Source organism: Crocodylus siamensis, chromosome 4 (assembly GCF_052110815.1).
Source record: "Crocodylus siamensis isolate JL-2025a chromosome 4, ASM5211081v1, whole genome shotgun sequence".
NCBI lineage: Eukaryota > Metazoa > Chordata > Crocodylia > Crocodylidae > Crocodylus > Crocodylus siamensis.
The window spans coordinates 159,397,914-159,417,690 of record NC_143398.1 but is presented as its reverse complement, the minus strand read 5'-3'; positions in this window follow the sequence as shown (position 1 = coordinate 159,417,690).

Sequence of the window (19,777 nt, the reverse complement as noted above, 5' to 3'; positions counted from 1 at the left end):
TATCTTCCAGGATTGGGGATGCCATCCATCTTCCCACCCTCATGGCAAAATGAGGGCTTGTTCTTTGGGCACCAGGAGCACAGGTCATGGACAAAAGAGGTGAAAAGTCATAGGACCTGGTGCTTGTTCTTGCAGGGTTGTATCCTGTGGAATTTACTTTCTTATTAGCATTTAAGAAAATCAAAGCTATATAACTTTTTTTTTTTTTTTTTTTATTTTTATCTTTAGTATGGCGAAAGAGAAGCCATATCCTGTTGGGTGGGGATGGAGAGGTTGGTTTCCCTTCTGGCTAGATTATAATGCTCTTAAGTTTGTTTTTTTTTTTCTCTTTTTCCCCCTCCAAAAAGCCTTGCACTAGGGCTTCTGAAGTGACTCTGTTCCTTGGGGTAATACTAAGCCTAATAATGGCTCTAGAAAGTGGTGGTGGGGGTTTTGTTTTTGTTTTTTCCCCTCCCCCTTCTTTAAAGAGAAGAAACTTTGTACCAAATGCTTCCTGGTGTTCATAAGCAATAAAATAGCTGCAAGTTCCTGAGCTGGTGTCCTGTGTGCTCTACTTTCTCTGAGGCCTTGGCCTACAAAAGGATGAGGGCTTCCTAGAGTTTGTGACCAACCTTCTCTAGCCCTATGTGGCTGCTGCATGCCCCAAAAAGAAATCTGCTGGAGGGCCCCTTTCAATACTGCCAGGAGATGGTGCTGCTGCATCAGAGCCAGCTCAGTGTGCAGCAGTTTCCTGGGTAGGCTGTGGAAAAGGGGGTTGTAGAAGAGACTAGTCCTAGTTCTGTTTTAAAACTGCCTTCCTTTTAAACTGCAGACACTCCCTCACTAACAGTGGACTAAGGTGAAAGCTGCTATAAGACCCTCCACTATTATTCTGTAAAACCTAAATACTGCTCAGACTAAAACATCCACCACTGCCCTGGGCATGAACAATAAGAGCCAGCCCCTCTGCTGTCTTGGGTAACATCCCAGGGCTAGTGGAGGGAGGGGGCAGCTTAGCTCCATGGCTAGCTGTCTTAGGGTGGAGGACAATCCCAAGCTGGGCTTGGAGCCATTCTGAGGTCAGGCATTAAGCAGTCAACACGGTTCCTAACATCCTCATGGAAAGGCTGTTGTTTGGGTGGGCTATGGATGGCCTCTGTTGCACTAGGAGGGGGAAGGGGGGTGCTGTTCTTCCCCTCCTTCCTGCTCCCTGGGAAGCCCACCGCTGCAGCTCTGTTTCTTGCTACCTGTTGTGCCCTCACCAGTCAGCACAGCTCCAACTGGGACTAGCATGCCATGCTACATCAGGCATGGAGCTGGGGGCAGTAGAGGTACGCAGCTCTGGGAGTCACTTAAAAAATAGTGCACTCAGCATAGTACAGCAGATTATCTGCTGAGCTGGCAGGAATCTTTTGTCAGCCACAGGCATAGACTGGAGCATCTGAGGGTCCTCAGGGCCAGGATCCTAATCCACAGTACTGGACTCCCCCACCCCAGCTTTCTCTGGTGTGATTGGGTGGGGGAGTGAAGACTAGTGTTGGCTTGGACACACTTTTCTCATTGAAAGCAGGGGGAACCTTGCAGTCCCACCAGAGAGCACCCAGCAAGCTCCAATGGGGCCAGGGCTGGATCTACTTGAGGGCATCACATCTACCCTGTGGTGGGGAACGGTTTCATAGTTTCTAGGGTTGGAAGAGACCTGAGTAGATCATCTAATCCGACCCCCTACCATGGCAGGAAAGTGCTGGTGCTTTCTGTCATGTACTGGGTGCAGTCTGCTTGCTGCCCCTCCCCAGGCTGTGGCTTAACCCAAAACACTAAGGCAGCTGCCTGGAGGAAGGGCTGAGCTGTTGCGGTGCCTTGGGTGGATGAGGCTGGGACTGTGCTGAGCTGGTTCTCAGCAACCTGGAGCTTTGTCTTTCCAGCCATCATCCTCTCAGCCCCTATGTTGCCTAGGACTTCCAGCTATTTTCTCTTTCTTCTCCTCACTCCTACTGGAAGCTAGTTATCGTGTCCAAAGAAGTAGTAGCTTCCCAGCCCTCCCCAACCTGCGTGTCCCTCCCCTTTCCCATGTCCATGCCATTCGCAAGGCTGGTGACTCAGTGCACTGGGGCAGCTGTGACTCATGTTGACTCACAGCAGTTGGGGGAGGGGCAGGAAAGGGGGGGTCAGTTTGATATTGGGGCCTGTTCCTGTCCTAGCTTGTAGGCTTCCTCTCCTTCCTTTATTGGACTGGCGGCAGGGATTGCTAGTTCACAGTGAATAAATCCTTCAGTGCTGGAGTCCCCACATCTTTGTGATCTCAGCAGGAGTAGGGAGCTGGGCTGCCACTCTTGCTGTGGGTTAATGCCAGGCTTGGAGCAGGAGCTGTCTTGTCCTTGCTGGGTTTGTTCCTGCTCCCAGCACAAGGAAGCTGTAAACTTGAGTTGAGTCCTCTCCACTACAGAGCTAAGGACCAGTCACTTTAACCCCTTCCCTTCTGAAATGGCCTTTTAAAATGTGTCTGCATTTTGAGGCCACAGGGTGCCCTGAAGGGTGATTAGACAGGCTGGAGATGGTCTTTTCTTTGTGGCAACAGGGGACAGAACTAGGAGCAATGGCCTCAAGCTGCAGCAGAGGAAATGTAGTTTGGATATTAGGGGGAACTTTCTGACTGGCTACAAGGGTGGCCAAGCATGGAATAGGCTACGTAGAGAAGTGGTGGGCTCTCTGTCCCCAGAAATGTTCAAGAGCAGGTTGGCCAGACAGTTGGCTAGGATGCTTTAGTCAGGGATGATCCTGCTTTGAACAGGGGACTGGACAAGATGACCACATTACATCTCTTTCAGGCCTAATTTCCTATGGTCCTGTGATGCAAGCTCTTTGCCACGTTCACTGGAGGCTCTCCAGCCTTCTTTCAACCCACTCCCCATGAAGAGGTGTGTCTGGGTTTTGGGGTGGGGGGGGTGGCATGGTAAATACACTGTGGAGATGAGGGTCCTGGGCACTAGGCAGCTACTTGCCCACTCGACTGGTGATGGAAGTGAGAAAGGAACCCAGGACTCCTGACGCCCTAGTCTCATCCTGGACTGTCCTCTAGCCTCAGCTAGGGTAGAACCCATGTCTGGCTCATGATGTCCTGCTCTAACCACTGTACTCTACTTTCATTTGAGCTGGTCATAAAAGTGCATGCTGTTGTGCTGTGAGGGAGCCTGAGATGGGTGAGGGTTGCAGCTTGTAGAGGGCTGGGAGACCCTCTCCAGCTGGCTGGGTGCTGAACGAGCTTGGTGGGGTCTGGTGTGTGTGTGCGGTGTCCTCTCCAGCTTGGGATATGAAGGGGCTTTCACTGGCTCTGTCACTGTGCTTCTGTCTCACCCTATCCATGCACCAAGCTCCCTCCATGGTGCTGTCCACAGTAGCCCATTCAGCTTACCCCTAGAGCAAGCCAATGGCTGCTGGGCTTCCTGCTACACAGACTTTGTGGAAAAGGGAAGCTTCTCCCTAGCTTGCTCCTGCAGCCATATGGCTGAGAGCAAGTGAAACGTGGGGGCACCTGAACCCCAAGCCTTTGGACTTGGGCTTGCATGTAGGTTACTTCCAAATCCTGTGGCAGGCATCTGAAGCCCCAGGCTGGGGTGGAAGATACTTGCTGGTAGTAGGGCTACATATGGTTCCTGAATGATTCAAATGGATTTGGACCTGATCTGGCTAATTTGACCTGGAACACACACATTTAAAAAAAAAAAAGAGAAAAAAAAAGAGAAGTGGAGAGTGAGCAGTCCTGAATCTGCTATGTACCCATGGGCATGCAGCAGCACTAGCAAGCCATGGGTGCTAAGCTGAGTTCTGGGGCAGTGGGCTCTGCACCAAGCCAGGCTGCTCCCAGGGGCTGCCGTCTTGAACCCAACCCTCTCCTTCTGCAAAGATTCCTCCTATCTCATCCCCTTCTCTATCAGCCACTTAGGCAGAAACCCAATGCCTTTGTGCCAGCCCCACTTCAACTGGTGCTCGTCAAGCCTGACCTCCAGCCCTGCTGGTGTTCCTCAGGCCCAACCTGCCCTATATAGCTCTGTTGATGCCCCTCACTCCCAACCCACAGCCCCTGGCCTCTGCCAGTGTCCCTCCATCCTACCCTACACCCCCCTGCTGCCCCAGCTCTGCTACTGTCCCTCAGTTCCCCTCCTCTCCCAGCCCACATGGCTCCCCACCCCAGAGCTGCTGAGCTGTCTGCTCTCATCGGTCATCCTGACGCATTCCTCCTCAATGAAGCTCCCTCAGCTGGGCGCTGGCAGCAGGGAACGTTCTCTCCCCAGAGCAGAGACTCTGTGAGTTCCTGGCATGATGGAGCCTGGAATAAATCAGCCCACTGGTGGGTGGTTGGCTCCCCCGTGCTCGGCATACACAACCGTGGGGCAGCACATCCCACATGCTGAAGGCTTTCTTCGACCTCTGGTGTCCTGCTTACAAAGCTCCTTTGGCAAGGCAGTGATGTTAATCTGCATCCCCTGGTTGCCCTCCCTAGATGAACCACAGAGATGAGGAAACTGAGGCCTGGCCCCCTGAAGTCAAGTGGGACTATCACCCAGCCAGCCACACCCCTGGGTTTTGCTGCTGGACAAGCCTGTCTCACTTCTGGGGCATTGGTGTGGCTCCCAGGGCAAACAAGCCTCTAGGGGTAAAGACCTAGCACAAGCTAGGCACCATTCCCTCCTGTTGGGGTCAGTGGATTAGTTTCTGCACTGGCCCACTGGTGGACAGAGAGCCAGTGCCTGCCCCTCCCCTGTGTACCCTACCCTCCTGACTCCCTGGCCAAAGGGCGTGCCAGGTCTCTGGACAACAGGGGATCTTCTGGGGTGACCATGCCTAGTTTATGATCCTGCAAGGGCAGGAATATGGAGATCAGGCAGGATTTTCTCTGGGCCCCCCTCTCCCCTTCCCATCTCTGTTCAGTCATAGCACATCAGGAGCAGCTGTGGTGTAGGGAGCTGCTGTGCTGAGTTGGCATTGACTTGCATCTGGGTTGCTGTCAGCAGCAGCTGGCTCTTGTCAGCAGGCAGGGACTGGAGGGGTCATCAGCTGCTCCAGGCGTCAGCCTGTTCTCCAAGCATCCCACATAGAGAACACAGCAGGAGCTGTTCTTCCTGATGCCCAGCATGGAAATGCAGCCTCTTCTGGGGCAGAGCTCACACCTGGTGAAGTGTGGACAGGGACCCCAGGATGGGATGGGAAGTGGGTGGCTATAGTAGCCAATGGAGTGTGCTTCAGGGGAGGGAGCATGGGATGGCGGTGTACCAGCCAGGAAATGGATTTTGTCCAGCAGGTGGCTGTCACTCACGGAAGGGGAAACACTCTCCCTGGGAATCAAGGAGCCCGGAGAGCTGGAGAACAGGGAGGTGGGAAGTTGGGGCGCTTGGTGTCTATGTGCATGAGAGGAGCACTAGTGTCTCTGTGTGTGTGTGCGGGTGCAGGTGTGAGTGTGTGTGTGATTGTGAGGGTGTGGTGGGGGTGTCAGTGGAGCGAGCACTGGGAGGTAGAGCTCATGTAGCAGAAGAAAATCTCTCTGCCATGGGCAGTAGGAGCACAGGCAGCTCCTGGATAAGCAGCCCTTTGTGGCCAGTGCTTATGGACCCAATATTTGCCCAGTCATTTGGAAAAAGGCCCCACCCTGCCCTCCACCCTACATCCACCTTGATCCAGCCCTTTCCTAGGGGGTATGCAATGCTCTAACCCCTTGTGGTCACTGTGCTCTTTGCTAAGCTAGGCCTGAGGTGCACCGGCTGAGCTGTGCTGATCTGAGGAGCTGGGATCATGGAGGTAGGCAGTGAGTGGCACATGAGCTTGCTCCCCTCACTGCTGCTTGCAGTGTCTCCTGCCATCCCAGCACTCCAGCTCCAAAGGAACAGTTGCCAGCTCCATGGTGCTGGCCTGAGGAGCTAGAGCTGAGGCTGCCAGAGTTATTACAGATGTCCATCAGTGATGAGCCTAGCCCAGAACTGCAGTCTCTCTCACCCCAGACACCTCAATCTCCCTTCTTCTGGGGCTGCACAGCACTTGGGCATGGGTGGCGGCAGGGGGGGCACTGAACTGGCAGGGAGCTGTAGGGCCTACAATAAAAAGTCATTCAGGGCCAAACAAAGTCCACAGAGAGAGGCTCAAACCCTCAGTGTGTGCTTTTATTCTCCTATAAGTGTCTGTCTATCTGGCCATGGCCCTATACCCTATCTAGCTAGCTATCATCTGACTGCTTGTCCATCCTCCCCTAGATGTGCACAGTCTTTCAGTCTTCTTACAGCACCAATAATGCTCCCTTCCTGTGCTACCAAAGCCCCACCAACAGGGGTAGTCATTCAGCCAAAGCAAATCCCAGAGGAAATGCCCCAGGAGAAACATTCTCCATACTCACCCCCCTTCCTGCTGCGGCCCACCTTGTACTGCCCTCCTCCCCTTGCCTCCCCCAGCTCCCCACACCATCTCTCTATACACAGTTGCTTCTTGCGGGGGCTGGCAGGGAGAAACTGGCCTTGAAGGGAGCAGGGTAAGGGGCTGTCAGCAGAGGCTGATGCCATCTAGCCCTGGCAAGGCCGCCCCCGCACACGTGCAGCATCCAGAGCATAAATCACCCGTCCAGCACGCTGCAATGATTTCAGCACTCGCTTGTTTTCACTGGCAGCTTCGCTGTCCTTTTTAAGGAGGAACTGGATGGGAGTCCAAGGCTTTGGCTTGGATCATTTGGTTTTAAGGTGGTTTTGCTCAGCTGGTGCTGGGGCTGGGGATCACCTTTGAGCAGGGAGGGGGGGCTTGGAAAGGGAGTGCTTTTTCCTTTGTGTCAGTGATGGCTTCAAGGTGGCACTGGGGGGTGCTGCGCTGCATAGAGAGGCACAGCCCTACTCTGGGTCAGGTCAGGCTGCGATGCACCAGTGCAGTACTAGGACATGCGAAGCTGCAGGGAGCAAGTGGAAGGCACTCTTGCCTGGCATGCAGTGCTGGTCCCAGTGCCCTAGTGAGCTGCCCAGGCATAGAGGGTCACGGATTAGGTTGGGAGGGCACAAGAAACCATGTGGCCTGCTCCCCCAAGGTTGCATTCTGGGCTGGGAGATGCTGTGATGTAGCAAAAAAGGATAAAGCCCTCCCTTCCCACAAGGACCCCCTGCCTCTGCCAGTGGCTGAGGCTTGTGGAGTTGTCACCCTCCTGCTCAGGGCCCAGCAGAGCACCCAGGGTATCTGTCTTGGCCCAGCTCCTAGCAGCTATCTCTATTCCCAGCACTCCCCACCCCCCACGGCTGCATCCCAGCTGAGATGTGCTTGTCCCTGCCTGGCAGGAGCATTGAACCTCATGTGTCCTGACAGCTCGGGATGCTTTCCAGCTCCTCCAGGTGAAAGCGTGGCCTTAGTGCAACACTGAGCCCTGGCTCAGGGCCAGTGCCGTACACTACTGGTCTGAATTGTCCACTGCAGATGCCAGTGCCCAAAGGGACCTCCATTTCCAGCTGTGGGACCCTCATTAGGAGTCTGACTGAGTTTGTGCTCACAAAAGAGCAGGGGGAGGAGGAACATCAGCTCTGTGCCCTGTGCTGAAACAGGGGAAACCCTCACCGGCCCTCCACCTACCCCAGATCCTACCCTGCTGCCCCAGAGCAGAGCAGGGAGTCCATGCAGCTGGGCAGCCCCAGAGCAGTGCTATGGGCCCATCTCCCTTCTGCCACTACTTTTATTGCTGGTAGCACAGAGGAAAGCAGCCTTGCTCACCCCTCAGAAAAGCCCACAGTGCCAACTGCACAACGCTGCACATAGCTAGAAGATTAGTTCCTTTCTGACCTCTTGTGGCCAACAGCCAGGAGAGGAGGAAGCCTGAGATCTGCTCCAATGTGTGCTAGCCTGGTCCTGCTTGGCTGCAAATGATATTAATAGACATCAAGTCAGCCCACTGGTATCTGAGTCAGTGACCTCTCCCTGCAGCAGGTTGCGCTGTGCATGCTGCAAAGAAGAGCCAGGCTGCCTGTTATTGGTGCTAAGTTATTGGCCCTGGCCTCTTATGCCATCACTGGCTCCTTGCAATGGGTCTGGAAGCTGGAAGGCCCAGACCCCTTGTTATCTGCACTACTAATGAGGGACAGAGACACACTTGCAAACTCCTGGCCTTGGTTCTGTCTCAGCCCTGCTCTTCACTGACCCAGGCACCTGGTCTAGGAGCCTGTAGGTCTCTTCAGATTTCTCCATCTCTGGATGCTTTTGCCCAGGCAGTGGCTGGGATTGGCCGATACTAACTGAAGTCATTTGCATGACATGCCAGGAAAGAAAATGTCTCCAGTGGATTTGGTTGGGAGCTTCACAGTTCAGCTGCAGCAATCGCCAAGACAGGGACAGAGCAGTGGGGAATGGGGTTATATGTCTGTGCCCAGGATACATAGACTTTCATAGACATTAGGGCTGGAAGGGACCTCGGGAGATCATCGAGTCCAGCCCCCCGGGTGCAAAGACGGGTGCAATGGACATAGTGCCAGGCAGTACCAGCTGGGCTGCCAGGGCAGTATGAGTTGTAGCTGTGCACTCAGCCCAGCGTACAGTCGGGAGAGTCTGTGGGTGGCATGCACTGCAGCATAGGCATTGCCTGGTGATCTAGGTGGGGTAGTAATGGCATCCAGAAAGAGGCAGTGCCTTGGTGGGGCACTTGTGCTACCCATGGCACATTGCACACTTGGTGGGAGTATCCTTTGGCCTTTTGGCTAGGGGCAAGTGAGACTAGGGGGCATCTGAACTCCAAGGCCTCCAAGACTTGGGACCTGCACATAGGATGCCTGCCATGGAGTTGGGAGTATCTGAAGCCCCAGGCTGAAGTCTGGGAAGTAGGAAACTTGTTGATGGTAGCACCACACAGATTTGAACCATTGAGCTCTGCTCAGTCAATAGAATTCAGAACTGATTTGGCTGATTTGGCCTGAGACACGAAATTTCAGAAAAAAAGAAAAAAACTAAAAAAAGAAAAAGATGGCTCCCAGCACAGTGCACATATTGTCCAGTGGCCCTGCTGGAGCCGCACAGGCACCCAGTGCAGGGCGTATGGTGCCCAGTGTCTGTGCTAGGCCAGACGCTCTGATTACTGCAGTCACTCTGGCTCCATTGGTGCATGGGTGATGCAGGCAGGGGACCTGCAGCCATTGCTAGCTGGTTGGTGCTCCACCCTGGAGGCAGCGCTTTTGCCCCATGTACCTAGGCCCAGCTGAGGGTGCTGTGTGGACATCTTAGTGCCATTCCCACTGGCCTTCATGCCTATCTGCCCCCCCGCCCAGCCCCCAGGCCACAGCTGCTGCTGAGAGAGAAGTTGCTTTCCTGCAACTCTTCTCCCCTGTCCTCTGTGTGGAAGCAAATATCACCATGTTATGACACAATACTATGGAAAATTCCTATCCAGGGCTGCAAACATGCTAACACAGCCTGACAGACCTATGTTGCATCCTGGGCTCCTGGTATTTTTCCATTGCTCGGGCAAGACTTGCAGCTCTGCCCACAGGGAAACACCTTCTCTAGGAGAAACATGGCTTGTCCTGCCCTGAGAGCCCAGCTGGGCACTGCCAGACATCTGGGCATCTGCAGGCACCCATGAGTGGGCATAATAGACCTGCTCATGGTCTTTTGTCACCATTCACACACACATGTGTTGAGCAGAGGTGTTGGGCAAGCAGGTCCTGCTCCAGGGGTAGAGGGATTTGAAGTTGGGGGACTTTGCCAGAGCTGCAGGGGGCTACAGGATAAAAGTAGCTGGGGTACTGCTGGTCAGGACTGAGAGACATTGGCAGAGCTGGGTGGGGAGCATCATGAGGGCTGGAATAGCTGAGGGGGTGGCAGACTGGGATAGAGGAGTGTCAACAAAGCTGGGGAGGGGGTATGGAGTCTCAGGCTGGGACAGCTGGAGGAGTTGAAGGGGGAATGAATAGTTGATGCAGCACAGCCCACCTCTAGCTACTTCACTGACGCACTTGTCTTGGTCAGTCACAAATTTCCCATTCAGATTCAGCTCCTTGTCCTGCCTGGCATGGCCTGGATTCCCCCTCACTCCAAAGGAGTGCAGCAAGTGGAAGGAGTTGGCAGGTAGGCTGGGGGTCTGCCGGGAGCAATGAGCAGGCACTGCATAGGGTGGGATGTTTTGTGCCAGCCCTGTGAGCCCTTCACTCTCCAAAGTGGCCTGCAGAGAAGCAGCCTGGGGACAGGCAGCCACGTGTTTCCCATAAGCAGAAGAGAAGTGGGTCAGGCAGCTGCAGCAGTCCCCAGAGACTGGAAAAGACTGGAGTCAGCAGGGAAGCTGAGTGGAAGACCTGCTGCAGGGATCACGCCAAGTACTGAAAGGAGTCTGGGGACCGTGCACCATACAGCATTGTGGATAACACCCTGAAACACTAAGGGGAGGCACAGCAAGGCACTCTGGCTACTCCAGCCTCCACTGCTGGCGAGGTAGTGAAGCATTATGTATAATAACATAATATGCTGGTGGGGGGAAGGGAGGAATTGTTATTAATCAACCCAAAAAATGGGGATGTGGAAGCAGGACCTGATATACTGGGAGTCGGGCAGCAAGGTATTGTGGGTAACAGGACCTCATACATGGGGCATAGATTTCATAGATTTCATAGACACATTAAGGCTGGAAGGGACCTCGAATGGCTTGCTTTGTGGGGGAGGCACTGTGGATAATCAAACCTGAAGAACAGGTAGACAGCAAGGCACCGACGAAAGGACCAGAGCATCTTGGTATAGCCAAAGCTCTGCCAAAGCGCACATCTTGGGGGCTTCTGACCCTAGGACCTGAAAGTTCCCAGACCTTGGAGTTCATCCCAGGTCCTGAGGCCTCTCCTTCCCCAGGGAGTTTGCTCTGGAAGAGCCTGTGGGAGCTGAGTGACTTTGGTTCTTACTGCTGTAAAGTGCCAGCCAATGCTATCCCATGATTATTAAGTGGCTGTTCCCCATGATGGGGTTTCTCCCCTAGTGCAGGAGTCTGCACAGTCCATCGCTGCTGTCAGGACCATTGGTGCCTAGTACATGGGGGCCTAAGGGCCCTGATCCCCCTTGGGAAAAGAGGGCTGTTGGGGCCCAAACCTGAGGAAAAGTACATAATATTTCTGTATTATTTTATGTTGTAAAAGATGGATTCAGTTATGCTAAGTGTGCTGAATGTAAGGTGACGTGATTTGAAACAATGACTGAGGCCCTGAGCTATTATCAGGGATCCAGGTTCTCCTTTCGCTATGGAAAAACGTGGATTTTCTCCTTTAATGGAGAAAAAAGTGAGAAACCACAGGTTTCTCCTTTCAGGCTGGCAGAGTTCCAGCCTGCAAGGGACTGCTTGGGGCTGGAGGAAGCAGGGAGGGTGATCAGAGGCAGGGGGTACCATGTGCATGTGCGCACACACTTGCATGTAGCAGCTAAGCAGTGGTGGAGAGCAGCTCCCGCAGCTCCCTCCAGATATATCTATGGCGGTGGGGGGCACAGGCAACATGTCAAAGGCATGGGGAGGGGGCACAGGCAACATGCTGAGGGGACAGGGGAGCAGAGGCAATGTGGCAAAGAGGGGCTGGGGAGGGCCAAGGCAACATGGTGCGGAGGGGGAGGGCACATGCCCCTTCAGATTTTTGCTTCCAGAGCAGGACATGGGCCACAGGGCTGCAGCCAGGTCAGACCACCTCCCAGTAGGAACTGCCTCTGCTGCTCAGCGGCTGGGACCGGCATGAGATGGAGTGCTGTGCCACTGTGGCTGTCAAGGTGAAGTGTGGCAGCCATGGCATAGTGGTGTGGTGCTCCCTCCCTCGCTGGGTCCTGCTGGGCTGTGGAGGCAGCTTCTGCCCAGACCTGGTCTGGCCTGGCTGCAGCTCCACACCCCACTATGGGTGCACATGCCCCCCACCACCCTCCTGCATCGCTTGTGCCCCCTTCTGCCCCCCCATGTATCGCCTGTGTCCACACCTTGCCTGCCTCACAGACCCACCGTGTTATACATGGTCTTACACCTGAAAAGTATTGAATGCCTTTAATCAAATAAGAGCTTTTCATATGTCCACCATCTTAGCAACCCCCACCCCCCAGCAAAAATAAAAGTCAGCATCTATGCTCCGGACCTCAGGGTTTCACTCCCCATCCTCTGGTGTCCTATGGCTGCCCTGTAATAACACATCTGCTCTGATCCTGCTTCCACTGAAGTGACATTGACTCCAAGCAGGGCAGGATTTGAATGGACCCTGCACCCACCCTTAGTCTCACATCTGCTCCGGGGTGTAGTGGGGAGGAGGGGGCAAAGTGGGGAGAGGGGGGCCACTCACAGAGTCTCCCCTACCCCTGACAATGCATCTGTTGCCTTGCACTCACTGCCAGGGGACAAGACTGAGCAGATACAGCTGATGGCAGTGGTTTTCAACCTTTTTTCATTTCCTTTGGAAATTTTGAATGGAGGTGTGGACCCCTTTGAATTGTAAGTGTGGGTATTCCCATGCTTTTGATTGATCACAGTCATCTTTTGCAGACCTCTTAGACAGTCTGCGGATCCTCAGGGCTCCATGGACTACAAGTTGAAAGTCACTGGCTATGGAATAAGATACCAGATTCACCCAAAGAACCTTGTCTGCCTATGTCCTTAGACAACACGGCTACAACCTACACCCCTGTGGCTATGGAGTTGCATTTGGAGTAAAACATCTCCACTTATGGTGCCCTTGTGGTCACTAAGAGCATATATTTCCCTGTTGTGATGTATGGTGTTACTGGACTTGAAGGCAGGGAAATGAAGCTGTTCCTGCTTCTTGCTTTGGGTTAGAGAGAAAGCAAACAAGAGCGAGATTTTGATAATCCTGTTGCTCCTGGGGTTCTAGTACCAGAAGTGGGATTTAGACGAGTCCAGGGATTTAGACTAGCCCTTGATCTACACCGTGGTGGAGATGGGATGTGCAGGGAGGCAGGCTGGGCTCTAGGCCCAGATTTGCAAACTAGGGCTGCGGCTTCAGCTCTCCATAACACATAGAAAGAGGCCAAATAAAGCAGCAGTAATTAATACTGAATTATTAATCACCTACTCCCCAGTGGCTTCTCTCACACTGCTTTAGGAAACAAGAAGAGGAAAACCCATATTCTCTCTAAACAGCTCCTGTGGGTACAAGTGTATCAGCATGAGTGTGCATTGTGCATGCCCCTGCTGGGTGCTGGTGTGCACTGGGCCTCATGTGCGTACTGATATGCTGTTGTGTTTGTGTGCTTGAGATCCATGTGTGTTCCTGACATTATTTGCAGGTGCTTGCATCTATACCTAGCACATTGGTTTCCAACCTTGAAGCGCGACCCAAATCAGGGTCACAGTGGGTCCCCAGTAGGGTCGCAAAGGACCCACACACACACGCACACTCACATGTGTGACCTGGGAGTGGCAGGTTGGCAGGGCGGGGCTGCTGTGCACAAGGGGGCAATGGCGACGCCCCCAGCCCCAGACCGCTGCAGCCACACTCTGCTCCCAGGAGCCCCCACGGTGCTGGGTTGGGAGATCCTGTTGGTGGCCAATTTGGGGTTGCAGCAAAAAAAGGTTGGGAACCACTGACCTAACATTTGCTGAAGTTGGCTGTTGTCTGAGAAAGCTCATGTCTGTGTGAACCAGTTAGTCTGGAAGGTGCCACCTCGCCCTTCTTTCTGTCTGTACATGTCTGTACTGGTATTATTCCTTAACTTCTTAGTCCCCCAAGTGTCAGCCCCTGCCCTGGTCTGTAATCACCATTAGGAGTTAGTGTTTCTTCTTGCTGGGAGAGCAGGGTTCAGAGCCTCATCATCACGCAGCAACAGCTGCATGGTCCAGATACACAGCTGGGTCCAGAAGCCTCTAGTGCATGATACACCCACAGCTGGGGCCACAATCCTCAACATCGTGTGTGCACACTGGAGTCTGGGCTCCCTGAGGTGTTACACACCCAGCAAGGGGTCTGCATGTATTTGTAATCCTTGAACTGAGGCCTGTGCACAGCTGGGCCCTGGTTCCCCTCAGCTAGTGTTGTCACAGCTGAAGAGCCTGGGTGTAGTGCATCCACAGTGAGAATGCTAGCCACTTGAGCAGGCAAGGCACACGTGCTCCCTGCTCAGAGCAGCGTGTGCACAGCATCCAGCTACATGCCTGGCCCCGTGCCATGTCAGAGGCACTGCCTGCTTCCTCTCCCCCACACTTCTTTCATCTCCCTCTCAAAGGCATCACCTGAGACAGGTTCTTTGCTACTTTCTGCAGGGCGCACGTGTCCCAGCCTGGGGAGAGGAGCACTCTCCTGGCAGCATGACAGATGGAGCCCTCAGATCTCTCCATACAGGAGCAGGGAAGCGGCAGCTTCAAGGGATTTCTCTTGTTACATTGGGGGTGAAATGTTCAGGGAACATTGCTTTGGTTGAGCAAATCCAACACCAGGGGGGACTTACTGGTAGCCCCCAGAGGGGGCCCTGGGGAATGCCTCCCCTCCCCCACTCTGCCTCAGTTCCCCCAGCTGCAAAAGTCAAGCTGCACACTTCAAAGGTGGCTTGTGATGCCCTTGACCCCAGATCTGACAGATCCAGTGTTGGGGATGGAGAGAGGAGCTCTAATTTACCTTAGAGCTGAGTTGCAGAGTACAGTTCTGTGCCTAGGCTGGATTTTCAATCCTCAGAGCCAGGGCCATTTGTGAGAAGCTGGTCATTGGAAGTAACAGGTGAAAGCTAATGACTCCCAGAGACTATGGGGACGGGCAGGTTAGAGAGACAGGTGGGTCAGGGGCTATACAGAAGGGAAGCATATGTGGGTTGATGGTTAAATAGTGTGTTTTGGGAGGATGTAGGGTGCTGCAGATTGAGAGATATTTAAAGGGATGAGTAGAAAGTGCCTTGAACTGCGAAGTGCTGGGGCCTGGCAAGTGTTTCAAACCCATGCTTAGGACACTGATGGCTCTGAGTCAGGACCCAAGAAAACACAGACCACACCAAGAAGGAGAGGGACAGAGAGGCATGAACTGAAGCCCAGCACTCCCTCCTCCTTGGTGGCAGGCCAGGCTCTGGGCACTGATATGCTCAGAAACTGGAGAAGGCCATAAGGAATTGCAGTCACCCCACATGGCCCCATCTGGCCGTGCTCTTGGATGCCAGTGTTTGCAGCATCCTGCTCCCATTGCTAGTGCTGGAACAGGGCAAATTATGTGGGCTAATAAAGTCATCACTGCTCTGTTACCAGCTGCCTGGCTGCTCTCACCACCCTCCCTTTCCCATCCTGGCTTTCCTGGCTGAGCCTGGGTCTCAGGTCCCATACCCACCCCAACACCCCAGCCTAGAGTGGCCATCATAGAGGACATTCTGGTTTTCTGCTACTCTATCCTCTATTGATACAAAACACAACATTTTTATGTCCTCTATTTTTCTCTTCACAAAAAAGATATTCATAAAGGCATCCGGTTTTGTATCAATAGAGGACAATTGGACTGTCCTCTCTGAATAGGCTCCAGCTCCCAATCCCCGCTACAGTCCCAGCTTCCCAAGATCCCAGTCCCTCTCCAAGGTGGTGGTGATTATCTCAAAGGGTTGCAGGTGAGTTTCTGGCCAACAAGGAGTCACTAGGCCCCTTCACTTCCCGGTCACTGCAGAGGTGGTCCAAGGAAGGGGAGATACCTCAAGCCCATCTCTTCCTGTGCTGCAGCCATGCCACCAGGTTGGCCAGTTCCCAGCCTCCTCAGTGGGAAGAGCAAGAAGCAGGCACTCATCATCCCAGAGTTGTCAGGATGCTGTAGAGCCAAGTGACTGGGCTACAGAGGCAAGAGCTGGCCGGTGGCCTCTTATCCTGGCCCCTTGTGGCTTGTCTTTGGAGCTGTACAGTGCCAGAGCTCAAGAGGAGGAAGAGGGTGTCATGGGGTGAAGGAGCCATGCTAGTGTGGTGTGAGCCATGGGTTCAGTGCTTGCCTTGGTCTCAGCTGACTGTGGCTCTTCTCCCCCATGAGGCTTCCTTCATTATAGGTAGGTGTCAGCTTCTCTGAGCATATGTTACCTTCAACAGTCTTAGGCTAAAAATGTAGATGCAGACAAGGAAGGGACAGGATTTACACTCCCAATTCTGACAACGCAAGAGAACATGCGAGACCCCATAGGTCACCATTTCTCGCTCCTGGGAGTCTGTCCCTCCTGGTTACAGATGGCAACGCTTCAAGGGGTGGTGCAGAGACAGAAGCTGCGCAGCCTGGCTGCCATCCTCGTGGTATACACCTTCCTAGACCACAGAGGCATGGGTCTGAGTCTTCTAAGTGTGTGCCATGGCCTGAGCTCAATGAACTCCTCTACCTGTGATGGGTCAGATCCTTCTCCCCCAGCTGTCTGCACCACTTCTGTGTTTTACCTTAACCATCCAGTGCCCAAGAGCAATCAGGAGCAAATGTGGAGCACAAACCCACATAGAAGACCAGCACCCAACCCCCAAATCATGCAGGAGGCCCCCCCCAGCCAGGGTCTCCCTTTCTGGGCCTGTGAATCTTGCTGTCCTGGCTGCGCACCTCCAAGAGATGGCATGGGAACTTCATTTTCCTGCCCCAGCTGACAGCCTGGTGGACAGGACGTTCTCTTGTGAGGTGAGAGTGGTAGGTTTGTAGCCTCTCTGGCTGAGAAGGACGCTCCTTCCTGATGACACCTTGCTGAGGACTCCCTGTGTACTCACGCAGCAAGTGGGTGACCTCAGGGCTGTGTGAGGGACTCAGAGCCACACCTTACTGCAGATGACTGTGGTGTGGGGTGGAGGCTTTGACACCCTTGCCATTCAAGAGCCACTGGTTCAGCAGAGGGGGTGTTTGGTCTGGGAGATGGCTCTCTAGGGCTGCTGTGACATTGCCTCAGGTGGAAAGGCCAATGTCATGATGTGCTGAGGGAAGTCCTATGTCTCCTCATAGTATCATAGTGCTTAGGGTCGGAAGGGACCTAAACAGATCATCAGGTCCTACCCCTGTCCTGGGCAGGAACTGGTGCTGGGGTCACATCACCTCAGCCAAATATCTGTCCAGCCTCCTCTTGAAGACCCCCAAGATAGGAGAGAGCACCACCTCCCTTGGAAGCCCATTCCAGAGCCTGGCAGCCCTAACTGTAAAGTAATGTCTCCTGATGTCCGGCCTGAACCTGCTCTTGAACAATTTGTGGCTGTTATTCCTAGTAACCCGCGATGGTGCCCAGGGGAACAGAGCCTCCCCCAATTCCCACTGGTCCCCCCTGATGAGTTTGTAACAGGCCACCAGGTCCCCTCTCCGCCTTCTCTTGTGGAGGCTGAACAGGTTCAGGCCCATTAGCCTCTCCCTGTAGGGCCTGCCCTGCTGCCTCTTGACCATGCGAGTGGCCCTCCTTTGGACCCGCTCAATGTTAGCCACATCCCTCTTGAAGTGCGGCGCCCAGCTCTGGACACAGTGCTCCAACTGTGGCCTGACAAGTGCCACATAGAGGAGGAAGGATCACCTCCCTGGACCTGCTTGTGATGCATCTGTGGATGCACAACAAGGTGCTCTCTGCCCTCCTTACCTGGCACTGGGGAGTTTGGAGCATCTAAGCCCCAGCCTCCCCAGAGCCCATCCTCAAGGTTACTGTCCCAGTCAGTTCTCAGGGGCTCCCAGAGGCAGACTGGTCCCTTTTGTCTAGCCCTTGGCTGCCATTCAGTGCCAGGAGGCCAGGCACAATCTGCCCCCTCCTCAAGCTCTGGCGACATTCTGCCTCAGGCTCAAATGCAACAGCCTGATCCAAAATCAAATGAGAAGTGGCCCCTGGGCTTTGACTCAAGCCTCTTAACAACCCAGCATGGACTCAGGTCCTGAGCAGGGTTGTAAGACTGGGGAGCAGGTGGGGCAGGCCCTGGCTTCATTGTATTTAATCACCAGAGGTCTATCGTGGTCTCTGAGGACTCAGAGCTACAGCAGTCCCAGGTTGGGCCTAGCATTGATGAGAATAGTATCCCAGATGGGGAAATTGAGGCACTGAGCAGTGAAATGCTCACTGTGCAGAGTCAGTGCCAGAGCCCTGCTCCCCTGAGCCTTAGTCTTGCGCTATATCCACAGGGCTGTGGCCCCCAGCCCCCAGAGGGCAGCCCCTGACCCCACTCCAAAGCCAATTCAGCAACTCAAGTCAATATAAATAGTTCCCTCAGATCCTGCCCTGCTACCCCAGCCGCCCAGTGTGAGGGGCACCTTGCTGAGGAAGGAGTGTGATGGGGGTCGTGCAATCCCATCAGCTTGCTGGAGTTAGGGTGTGACAACATGTCCATAGAGAGCCCCTTGGAGGGAGCCCTGCCCCCCCCGATGGGAGGCTGAGAGGAAGAGGGCTCTCTAGATGGACCAGCTGCAGGGCAAAGGAGCGTATCCTTGTTGTGTGCAGAGAGACCCATCCCAGCACCCGGCCCCCTCCTGCGCTGGATCTGGGGACTGGGGGAGTCCCCATGCTGTGGAGCCCTTTGTCAGCCCCCCTGTCCTGCCCACAGTATAGCTGACAAGGAGGATGGGCTCCTAGGACTCCTGGGATCCATTTTGGGAAGGGTCTGCAGTGCTTAGAAAACTTGACCAGGCATCTTAATCCCAGCTGCAGGAGGGAGTGGGGTTGAGTGGTTTGGGACACAGGAGATGTGGGTGCAATTCCCAGCTGTTCCACAAACTCCCAGGGGAATTAGCTTCCCCAAAAACCTTTGAGGATCGAGGCCTCTGGAACTGGGCCTGCAGAAGAGAAGTTACGTGACCTGGTCAAGGTCATCCACCAAGCTAGAAGTTCTGTTACCTAGACCCTTACTCTAAGCACAGCGTTGCACTCCCTGGCAGATGCAAAAGCTAGAACCCAGGAGTCCTGTTCCTTCTTTCCCCTGGCCTGACTCTCACCACCAAACCTCCTTGCAGCCCAGGACTGGGAACAGAAACCAGGAGCCTGACAGTGAAGGGCAGAGAGGATACAGCAACCTGGAACAGGCTGAGCCGCTTTGCAATCCATCAGTGCTCTCAATCGCTCACACAAAGCCCTCCTGATAAACAGCCTGTCCCGGCTGCCGTGGAGGCTAAATGGATGACAGATGGACATGCATCCCTGTAAATTACCTTGGAAGAGGCAACAGCGCCCAAGCGCACGCCACTGGCGCAGTAAGGCCCAACCCTCCTCACCCGGTCACGTAGGCTCACTCAGATCTGTCAGGCCCAATTGTTCCTCCAACATCACGGCTGCCTGCTTTTGTGTGCTGTCGGGCAAGCGGGGATCATGAAGGGCAGCTGCTAATTCCCCAGCAGGGACCAAAGGCCCTGTCATCCCACCCCACAGCCAGCTGTGCATACTCTGCCTGGCACTGCTGGTGTTCTGTCCTGGCCTTAGCCCTCACCTGCTGCTGCAGACCTGGTTCTCCCCCATCCTGCATCCACCCAGCTATTCAAGCAGTGGCTCACGTTTCACAGCGGGAGGTGCTGTCAGCTACACAGGGTAGCATCTGCTTAGCACTAGGCTCAGCAGCCTAAGGGAGCTGTTAGAAGACCTCTGGTCTGCTAGTCAGTGCAGGGTGGCAGAGCCAGCTTAGTCCCTGTCTCTCTTATGTTCCAGGTCATTCCAAAGAGCTGGCACGGCGGGGTAGAGTAATCAGCTGAACAAGTTATGCCAGCATAGCCTGGGAACAGGGATGGGGACACCTGGCTTCCATAGCCAAGTCTGAGAATAGGAGAAGGGGATCTAGGGCTTGCAGCCAGGACTCCTGGCTTCTATGGCCAGGCCTGAGAGAAGGGGAAAGTGGTCTCTTGCTGCTTTCAGGACCCTGGGAACCAGGACGCTTGGGTTCTACTTCCTGCTCTAGGAAAAAGCATAGGACTCC